Below are 11,879 nucleotides of genomic sequence, written 5' to 3' on the forward strand. Positions count from 1 at the left end.
TTGAACTCAAAAGGTGGATGGGGTGACCAATTGAAATGTAGTGAAACAGTAAGAACACCAAAGTAAAGTAACTTGCAGAAAAAATAAATTACCAAAACAAAGTAAAGAAACTTGTAATAAAAATCAAAGAAAGAAGTAACCCCAATTGAAACAATCAACATTGGATTAACCATTTTTTTTTCTGTTTGTGATGTTTAAGAGTGTATGAATTGTTCCATAATTTTCCACCCTTATAAATTAGTAAATAAACCTATTTATATTTCCTAGCCCTTCCTCGAATGGTTACAATATTTAAATTCTTAGTCAGCGAATAACCTCCTGTCATCCTAGACTGGATGAGTATTCGCACCACTCCTGGTATTAGACAACCTTGCCTAGATTTCATTAACTCCATAGAGTTCAACAAGTGTTTTAATTCTCTTCAGAATTGCAATCCACGATTGCTTACAAGTTGTTCAAATTATTACTCTCGTAGAGAAGATGTAATTATAATATAATGCAGTCTAAACACTTGTAGGTGTTTCTCTCGTTTTTCTTTCTCTCTCTTATACAATCAGTAAGTAATATTACAATGAAGCTCGAGAGTATTGCCTTTCTTCTTTTCTCTTCTTCTCTTTTTTTGCTCAAATGTTTTCTTTTTCTTGTGCTATTTCTATTTTTTCTTTTGAATGCTTCCTAAAGGATGAATATTTAGTTGTATGTTATCCTCTTGATTCTTCATTTGAATGATCTTTTATTTAAAGGTTTTTTCGATAAATGTTCGTTAGACTAAGCTTTTGCCTTGATTCTTGTGTCTTGTCTTTCGTCGTGTACAACAGTCATTGGTTAAAGTAACTTGTCAGAGCATTCATGCTTTTCAGTACTTTGCTTGAAGTAGGTTGTACTTTCTTTTAGACACTGCTTCAAGTGAAGAACATTTTGTGAATATCTCTTTGTCTTTAACGTCTACTTCTAATATTTGAATTTGAAGCTTGTGGATGCGTGTAGAGTGGCTCATCTGCAAAGAATATAGTAGATTGTGCATGCAATAAATATGTTTTTTCTCTTATCACTTTTGTTGTTGTTGAACGTTAAGCATTTAATGTCATTTAATGCTTTCTTAGAACAACAAAGTGCTTTTTTATTTCCTACCATTAAGGTACCGTTTAACAATTAAGCTTGTATTCTAAAGATTCCAAGCGTTGAGCAAAGATTTCATCGTTACAAGAAGTAATAATTTAGCTCATGGTATCATTTAGGAATAAACGCTTCTTGTGATGTTTCCTCTTTTTATAGACGACGTTTAACATTGTTTATGTTTTCTTTGGTGTTTTGCGTTTTAGTCTTTTAGATTGTTTTTTTTTCAATAACATCATATTGGCATTGTTTCGTTTTTCCAAGACTTAAACTGAATACCCTTTGGGTATAATAAGTTTTACGCGTTTAGCTTGAACTATCTTAGACGTTTTTGACTTAATAGTCTTTTAGCATAGTGTATGGATGTTTTGACTTAGTTATTTTTCTGTTTTCTAAAGTCCTAAGTGTTTTCCTAAGATTTTTCTATGTTGGAAATTTTGGTTCTAAGTCTTATGTTTCTTCCTATGTTATTTCCAGATTTTTATTCCGTTTAATATTATTTGGTTAAACTTCAAAACATGAGAGCGTTTAGGCGCATAGACGATTTTGTCTTAAAAGTGTTTATAGGAAGGAACAATATTTTCTTGATTAGGCTACACTTGTATCTAATCTCTGTTTCCAAAAGCCATGGTTTACCCATTTCGAAACCTCACTCATGCATTGTTCATGTAAAAAAAATGCAACATGGACATGCACAATAGGAAGGATTCCATCATCAAGTCAAACATTACTATACCACCAAGTTTAGATACTACACCACGTTCTCATTCATTCATCGCACTTGTACGTTCACGACACTTATAACACATTTTACTTCAACAACCATCCACTAATATCCACCAGTATACCTGGAAACTTTACTAATCTAATGCTAACCTCACAACATGTTAAAACCTACATTGCTTATGCTAACACATACCAAGAATTCATAGATGAGTACCTACCATACAAAAATAATGTCAGAGTACTAAAACAGTAAGTAGCGTGCATCAAAACATCCAAGGATCATGCATGAAAAAAATAAAAAAGTTAAGGAGAGTGTTTCTCCGAAAGGGTTCAAACTGATGCCCACAAACCATAAACATATGCACATACATAACAAGCACTACGCATTTCCCTTTCGATGTCATATATATACAAATATATGTATAAAACACTTATTCCATGCACCACATAAGAACAACATAATACAATTATAATTAAATTTATCTATCAGACTGACACTTTTAACACACAAACAAATTACCATAATATGTTATTTTATTACTATGAAAATAAATGTTTAAATCTATTTTATTTTCTTCGGGACTTAGATGGTTTGTAGTAGTTCGTAATCTTGGATAAGATTAGTGAAACCTCTCAAGAGTTCTTGAGGGAGACTAGACGTAACTCAAGATTGAGTGAACTAGTATAAAATACTTGTGTTATTGTTTTTCTTGTTTAAAACATTTTTCCTAAACGTTTTATCTAGAACACACGTCCAACAACTATTGTAGATCGTCTAACCCTACAATAGATATTAAATGTTGATTCACGAAAAGTCTTGAAACACTACTCAACCTCCTTCCTCCTTTCTAGTGTTTCCCTGTGATTTCTGTGATTTCAAATATTAGATGTATTCATTTTTTTATGAGATTAGAAAGTGTTATATGATATGTAAATAGTAAAAAAATATAGTCATTATTTTATTCCTTTTATATGTTATCTTTATTGTTCTGGATTGTTATAGTCTCAATTTTATGCAAGTTTGTATGTGGTAAGTAACACATACAAACTTGCTAATAAAAACAACGAGCCTTTTTATAATGATTAATGCTTGGATTGATATAGAAAGTGACACTTTTTATACCGTTTAGGGCTTAACCAAAACCAATATAAAAATTGAAGCTTATTATACTTGTTACCACTTAAACAATTATAGAATATTAAAATTTTTATATCAGTTAGTTAACCAACTAGTGAAAAAGTTCGAATCATAACAAATTTATCTCTCTCCCTAGCAAACTTTCTACACCGATTACAGAATTGGTATAGAAATTGGACTTTTTATATCGATTCTAAAACCAGTATAAAAAGTCGAATACTTTTTATACTCTTTGATTTTATACTAGTTTAGAAAATGATATAAAAAGTCATTTTTAAGCTATATAAAAAGACTTTTCTGTGTTTGTCAATAAATATATTTTGATTCATACATTCATCTCATACAATTGTAAAATTGTTTTACGCTCGGATTGTTTTTGTAATCATCTCTAGTTTATAACCAGTGAAGCTTGGAACGCGCCACAACTTTTAGATAACCCTAGAAGGTATTTTTATCTTTCACTAACACCCTCTCTTAAAGTTGTGTACTATGAGCTTTCATTCCTTGAACTTCACAAAGTTGGTCGACAAACATTTGACGCTCAAATATAATTTTTCTCATTAATGTTTTAACTCTCAATCTCTCAAACTCATTTCTCGATGCACACAACAATTATATATTATAAAATTATTTTATAATCAGCGTGAAATCTTGAATATATTTTATCATAGTTATTCAAAATAATTTCTCCAAAATTTTACCTATCAATGTAACTTGGAGAAAAACAACTCTTTGCCAAATAAAAGGATGGGAAACTTGCAAAGGTGCGTGGATGATACTGTTAGGTGTCACAGTCATCTTGATTAAAGAGTTTCTAAAGACGAGAAATAATGTGACAGGCTTCAATAATTTAATTTTTTTTTCTCATCTCGTGTTCACATGCATTGAAAGTACTATTGAAGAGAAACTGCGAGCAATGATTTGCGAGTAAAATTGCGTTCGTTTTCATGGATTTAGAAGCGATGCATTGCGCTGATTTGCGAGATTAGTGAAAATTTCAATCTTCACTCTCTGCGCGGATTTGTGTGGATTTGAAACAACTTTTGATGAATAGTCTAATTTGCCCTCATTCAATCTTCACTGTTCCACACGTATTCCAGCACAGCACCAGTAAATCACATATTCACACACCTCTTTCACCACTCATAAAATTGTTCCATCATCCAATTAATCTCTTTTTTTTAATCATTAATTTAGGAGTGAAGAAAACAAACTCCAAATAATACTTCAACTTATTTTTCGTTCACTGTTATAAATTATGCATTTTTATAATTGAGAAATTTATATTTGAGTCTAATAAAATTGTTATAACAGTGGTTTATGTAAGTGAAGTTTATTTGCAATTATTTTTTTTTGTGAAGTTTAAAAGAAATAATAAAATTACAATTTCTTTACATTTTTACAATTAAATAAAATCATACCATTTGATAGTAAATTATATTACAGAAAATATTATATTTAAAATAAAATTCATTTTACTAAATTATAATTTTTTACATTTAAAAAGTTAATTTTAATAATTTATGTTAATTTTTTACTCTTTATAAACATTTTTACAATTAAATATAACATTAACTATTATCATTTTATATTACTTTAATAACTAGGGGCATTTTGGTAATCTTTAATTTCTTCCAATTAAATTTTTTTTTTTAATTTTTCACATCAATCAAATCCTACACTAATTTTCATATACTTTACTTCCAAATTCATTCTCATTTACCTCCAAATTCACTCAAACAAACAACAATTAATTCACCCTCAAATCCCCTCAAATCCATCCAATTACTCTCCCTCAATTCCTCACCCTCAAGTGAACACATAATGTGGGAATAGTTCGTGAATGAATGGTGGTAGCCCTAACATCAATGTCTTAATTATTTTGTTGTAATTCAGTCACGGGCACAAGTAGCTCTACTGTTCACGATAGAGACAAGCAATAACAAACCCAAAGTTCACATGACACTAGTAAACATATCGATGCAGCAGTAGGTCCAAATTACGGCATCGTCATCACAAGGACATTGTTCTAGTGTTTGACAGGTCTCCCTTTCGACAGATTAAAAATCATTAATTTTGTTTTCCTCATAAAAGGATGTTTGATTATTTAATTATTCTAAACTGACACTGTAGTAGATTCACGTATAAAGATTGCATTATGGTGGCACTCCTCTCGTAAGTGGGTATTTACACTGCATAAGCTTTAAATATATTGGCATGCACGATCAATTATTGAGAAACTATTATTTTGGATTCTACTTCATTTTTATTTTAAGAGATAATTATACGAGGGTTATTATTGTTTTGAAAATATTATATTCACAATCCGACTACAAAAGCATTTCTATTATGTTACATATGTTTTCGTTCATAAACAGTTATCTCGTGCGATGCATAGGTGAATTTCATGTTCTTATCTTTTTCACTGATGGAAATGACACATTAAATAAGTAGTATTTGATTTTATATGACAATGATAACATTTCATTTATTATAAATATTACTAAATAAAATATCATACATTCTAATAATGCATATAAGATAGATAGCATATAAAATATTAATACAAAGTAATAACTATACTTAACATATTATATCTACAAGGTAAAAAAAAAACTAAATAAGTTTTTCAAAAGATAAGAAATTGAGATAAAAGAAAAACTAGCTAAAAAAAAATAAATGGTCACTCGGTAATGTCTTCAGCCTCTACTAAAGTCATGTTTGCACCTAACTTATCGTTTGCTCACATCAATAAATCAATAAATCAATAAATCAATAAATAATCATTGCAAAAGAAAAACAACATAGAAAAAAAAGAATGGTAAGTTAATGTTTAAAAGAAAACATCATAACCAATTTAAAACATATAACATATTATCTCAACATTTATGAATATTATAACTCTTATGAACAATCATACAAATAACTCTAGACTCAATTAGTCGGATACATGTTTTGACATAGAGCTTTTTACTGTAGGTGTGCACTCATAGTAATATTTATACTCTGTAGAATCAAATACATGGATTATCATTTTACTACTCACGAGGTAAATCTCTCACGCCTAAGACCAAAAGTCTAAAGTAAAGACCTCCTGTCATTTTCTCTTCACTTCATTCATCTCTATATGAGTTGAATGACTTGTAGTATATCAAGATATCTCCTTTTTGAACTATCATGTGTCAAACATAACAATTCACCAAGACTTAGAATTTCTCCTTGAAATTCTCTCAATAACCAAACCACACATCAACATATCATAATTCTCAAATAAATAAATAAATATATATATATATATATATATATATATATATATAATCATTATACTCATTAGCAACATCAAGAATGATAAAGTCAATATATCAAACAGCTAAAGAAATTAACCAAAAGCATGGAATATGAATTGGCTCTCAGTGGTAAGAATGGTGTTGAACGTCATTCTTCTCACAAAATGGTCTACTCAACAAGACCATTTGGTCGCTTAGCGAGCTAGACTTGAAATGGTTCCAAGCCTGTAGTGGAGAGTGGTTCTCAACGGTGTTTGGCCACCACTTAGCACCAAATCATTCGCAAAAATGAACGCACAACAAGAGAAAAAGTGGTGCTCAGCGATCAAGAGCTAAAATGCTTCCAGACCTAAAATGCCAAGCTAGCGCTCAATGTCACATCAATCTTGCGCAACACCATATCCTAAATTTTCCACTTTAATTTTGTGATTTGGAAAATTAGGGACTTGTTCAAATAATTAAATTGGTATTTTTGATTCAACGGTCAGTTCAAAAACAGTTCTTAATGTCAGAATGAACACCAACTAGATCAAATGGTCAATTCCTCAGTTTTCTAAATAAATTACTATAGTCGAAGCACAAACAATATCCAACTCACACACAATAAAACATGTGGCTTTCCTTATTTGATAGATGACAAAAACTCAAGATGGTCCTAATATAGCTCCACGTGCATAGGATACTTTATCTACTCCTACGAACAACAAAAATATGATCAAGACATACTGATAGAACCAATAATAAGCAAAGAGTATTATAAAAGACTCAAATGTCACATACATAGAAAAGTGCACAAACTAAGAAAAAAAATATAAATCAACTTACTCTTTTGTAGAAACTAATCGATTAAAGTAAAAGATCGCGGGTCAATCACTCAAGTGATCTATGTTCAATAGATGAATAGAGAATCAAAATTCTTAAAAAAAAGATAAAAAACTCTAAAAATAAAAGTATAAAAAAATGATATGATTTTAAATAATAAAACTCATTTATATAAATTTTATTTATATTTAATTATTATTATTTAAAACACGCTATGGCGTCTTAGACATTATTTTTAAAATTCTTACCGTAATTTTATACTAATAAAAGTAATTATTCAGTGGAATAAAAAGTACAATTCTCTTAATATTTTAAATTTCAACATATCTTTTAAAATTGTAAAATGAGGCCTTAAAGTGTGATACTATGGACTAATGAAAGGATATATAAATTCGCTTTTATTTATATTTTTAATAGTGGAAAGTAAGTATGTTGATGAATGCACTCCTAGAACCAGAAAACCAATGAATGACATCATAACATAGATATTACTCTTTTAGAGTTAAATGCTACCACATCTCTTTCTTGGAGAATTTCAGTTACTTGATTTAAAATTAGAAAAGAAAATTTAAATGACAGTAAATGAGAAAATTCATTTGTTGTCGTTGAACTATCGCTTTTCCAAAATATTATTTTAGTTCCTAAATATTACATCAGTATAATATAATATAAAAATTAAAAAAAATAATATAATTTCTAGAAATGTAAAAATTGAGATATTATTGAGTTGTTAACAGTGAATTGTATTTTTGAAAATTAATTTAATACAAAGTTGAAAAGTCAATTTATTATTCTATATCGTGATTAAATTTGACACATTTAACAACCAAATTGTTGAGTTAAGCATTATGTTAGAAAGTATATAGTTTAATGTGGAAAAAGTAAGACTCGCTTTCAAAGCATGTAAAAAATAAAAGAGCACGAATGTTTACAAATTAACTCGTGAACCCATAATTAGCTAATCGGGATGAACTGAACAATTTCCAGTCTCTGTAAGGCCTTTTTTTTCTGATTTGAGGGCCCACCAATCCCATCATGCTTTTATGATTTCAGGCTGTGAGTACGTTAGTGACTGTTTTTCTTCATCTCATCTTTGGGTTAACAGTGTACATGAATTAATATCATTTTTATATCAAACACTTTTTATTTTTCTTTCGTTTCTTTTCATTAGGATTTTTTCAATTGTAGTGAACATAAAAAAAAATTAAAACATAATAAAAGGTAAGATTGTTTAAATTGTGAGAAAATTAATAGATTTAAGTATAAAAAAGTATAATAAATATGTTTTGTGTAACTAAAAAGATTTTTTTATATTTTAATAATATAATATAAATTATTTATCTCATTATACTAAATAAAAAATATTTATATTAATAAAATTCACGACATAACTGATGATGTTAAAAAATATAATAAGAGTTAAATATTCATTCTTATTTGAAAAAGTTACGTTGTGAAATTTGTCTCGAATTTTATGATTAATTTTTTATTTTCTTAGTGCAGAGAAAATTTGTACCTTTCTATTCGATATCCAAATATATTATCAGAGAACATGATGGATATATTAATATAAAAATTAGATTTTCAAATCATTTAGGGTGTGTGCTTTTGAAAAAATTTGGGGGAGATGATTTGAATGGATTTAAGGGTAATTTTTTTGTTGTTTTTTTGAGTGGATTTGTGGTTAATTGAGAGTGGATTTGGAAGTAAAGTTTGTGAGAATTAGTGTAGGATTTGATTGATGTGATAGATTTTAAAAATTTGTTTAATTGGTAGAAAATGAAGATTACAAAATTGCCCCTACTTATAAAAGTATTATAAAATGTTATTTTGTAATGTTATATTTAATTGTAAAAATGTTTATAATGAGAAAAAAATTATGAAAAATTATTAAAATTAATGTTTAAAAATTATAAAAAATAAATTGTAGTAACATGAATGTATTTTAAATTGTAGAATTAAATTATAATATAATTTAGTACGAAGTGATATCAATTTATTTGTCACGCATGTGAGAATGATTAACATTAATCAAACAAGAACAATTAAGTAGGAAGTTATAATATCACAGGACCTAAAAAAAAGTTGGAAGAATTCAACATACAAAATTGAAACGATATTCAGCAAGGTATCGTTGCAATGCCTTGAAACGATATTGTATTGGCATCCCTATTAGACGTCTTGTATGAGATGGATGCGAAGATAAAAAATTGAAGCACTGCCTGATTAAATCATGGTCTTCAATGTTCATAGTGCGTAACAAGTTTTCAATTTCTTCTGTAGTTGGATTAGATGATTGAATGGTAGCATTTACCAGGTTGATTCGTCGCTCCGTGGCCTGTATATGTCGTTGAAGAACAGCAGACAGTCTTCTTGATAGATGAATTTGTTTTTGCACTTCATCAATGATGCGAGAGTCCATCTAATTTGCAGATCAGAAAGTAAATAATAAAAAAAACAACCAAAGCTGATGTTAAGGACAATAGCATTAATATATAATCTAATATTTCAAAGTCACATACAAAGAAATTTAAAACTATTGAAGTCATGTAACACATAGTCCGAAATATAATGAACTTAATCATCTAAATGGTGAAGAATGGAGTTCACATTTTGATTGAGGTGAGCAAATTGGCGGTTCATGTCTAGGGAAAGGTTTGCCAAGTTATCTTCAATACGTTGAACCCGCACCTGCATTTATTCCATACCCTGCATTCTGTTTCTCAAGTCTTGTATTCCTTCCCACATTTGAGTGATCATGTTAGCATTTGATAGAGGTAGAGGAGGTTGTACAGGGTTTTGATGAGGGTGTGGTTGGTCTTCTTCTTCATCATCATCCAGATCGTGTTGCCAAACACCGTTGACATATACAATTTTCATCCTCTTCAAAGAATTGATAGAAAAGTGATTTCGGGACCCTATTTGAGTGCTGGCATCGGCTGAGATGTCAACTCCACAATATTGCATGATGTGTGTGATAAGGATACCATATGGGAGGGGTGTGTCAGTGGCCTTGCATTTAAGCATATGATGCATGATGTGATGAGGCCAATTGATTGATATATTATTTTTAAGCACCCATATAAAAATATCTTCGTGCAATAACCTAGCAAAATTCCCTGGTCGTGGAGTCAACATATGCATAATAATATAATGGAGAAGCCTATCATTGACATTCAAACAACCAACCGTTAAAACACCTTGACCACCCTGCAAATCTGGTATAACCATAGTAGCTAATGCCATGTCGCGGTCATATGGAAATTTGTCTGGGATATTTGAATAACATAATTTCTGACCGTCGTACTTCAAGTTAGCTACATTCAACCAATCAGCTGGTTTGAATCTAATTTTTCTCTTGTTTACCTCAGTGAGCAAATATCCATTTCCAGATATCTTTAGATTTGAATAAAATACTTTGATTAAATCCGGATAGTAGGGTCCCTGTAATGTCAAAAATTGGGTCAACCCTTGAAATAGAAGCTGCTGTTGGAAAAATAACCCTGAACCGGTGAATGAATCAAAATTCATTATCTTTGGAGGAACTACACTCCTTGTATAGAAATCAGCTGCATAGTTTTCCATTTGATGACTGTGAGTGAAAAAACGCCGCTGATCTTATTGTTCCTCTACAGATGGTCTTACATGGGGGTCAGTGACAGTTTCTTTTCCCTTACGGGTTCTTCTTGACCTTTTTGTTGATGATGATGCCATCTGACAATTTCTTCATCAAATCATTTTATTAAAACAATAACAAAGGATAACATAAGATATTACTTATCTTTAATGATAACAACAAATAACAACACATAAGAACAAATCATTGCATCGTTAACATAATAGAACTAACAAAATAACATCCACCATAGAAATATACAACAAGCTAAATTAAATCACTGATACAGAATTTGATATAATACTACCACAATTAAGTAAAAAATGGAAATTCCTAACAGTCAGCACCCGATATCATTTTACATAACTTGTTTCCACCGCTTATGTGGTGGCAGTCCCATCAACCTCTTTGTACATGTGGGGTTTCCACATAAGAAATCATAACATTGCTCTAGCAAACTTTCATCAGCAATGTTCATAGCACTAAGCATTTCATAAATGTCCGCCTCTGTATATGTGTAATTGGAGGTGCGACGGAGTATTTGATTTCTGTCTTTCATAGCTGTTACTTGACGCACGGCTGCATCAGAGATCACACCAAAATGAACATTTGATGAGCTAAGCACACTAGCAAAACCATCCAGGCTGGTGGTCAACTTATCAAATTGAGAATCAATAACATCGACCATAGGTGCCTTTCTTTTTGAGCCGCGTGAAGATGAAGTACCACCGGATGGGACAGAAGGCACAGATTGAGTCTGTCCTGGACTATATTCATCTACAGATGGAGGAGGAGATGCTGGAGTTGGGTATCTATACCTCGTCCAATCAGGCTGTTCTGGAGTGTACTCAATATTTTGGTTCAAATCAACACTTACACGAGGCCCAACTCGTTGTCTTCGTGCTTGACGAGCGGTTCGGACACCACTCCCTGTAGCTCGATCAGCTGCCCATAACTCAACCATTAAATCATAGTGTTTTATGCTATTAACTCTCCACTTTTCCGCAGTTGGTCTGGACTGAAACATGTACAACAAACAAACTATGAAGATACGACTTATCATAAAGACGACATAAATGTTAGTGTTGGTATAAATACCTGAATCAGGTCCATCCAAACTTCGTCCTCAGCATGAAATTTCATATTAACCGGGTTCCACGCAAATCCACTTAAT

The 11,879-nt window shown here is 30.5% G+C and overlaps 1 pseudogene; it reads right to left on the reverse strand.

Moving 5' to 3' along the window:
* Nucleotides 1–9,666: 9,666 nt before the first annotated feature.
* LOC148197699 (uncharacterized) lies at nucleotides 9,667–10,674 on the reverse strand (annotated as a pseudogene).
* Between the last annotated feature and the right edge of the window lie 1,205 nt (nucleotides 10,675–11,879).

Source organism: Vigna umbellata, chromosome 5, assembly GCF_029865625.1.
Source record: "Vigna umbellata cultivar VRB3 chromosome 5, Vumbellata_1.0, whole genome shotgun sequence".
NCBI lineage: Eukaryota > Viridiplantae > Streptophyta > Magnoliopsida > Fabales > Fabaceae > Vigna > Vigna umbellata.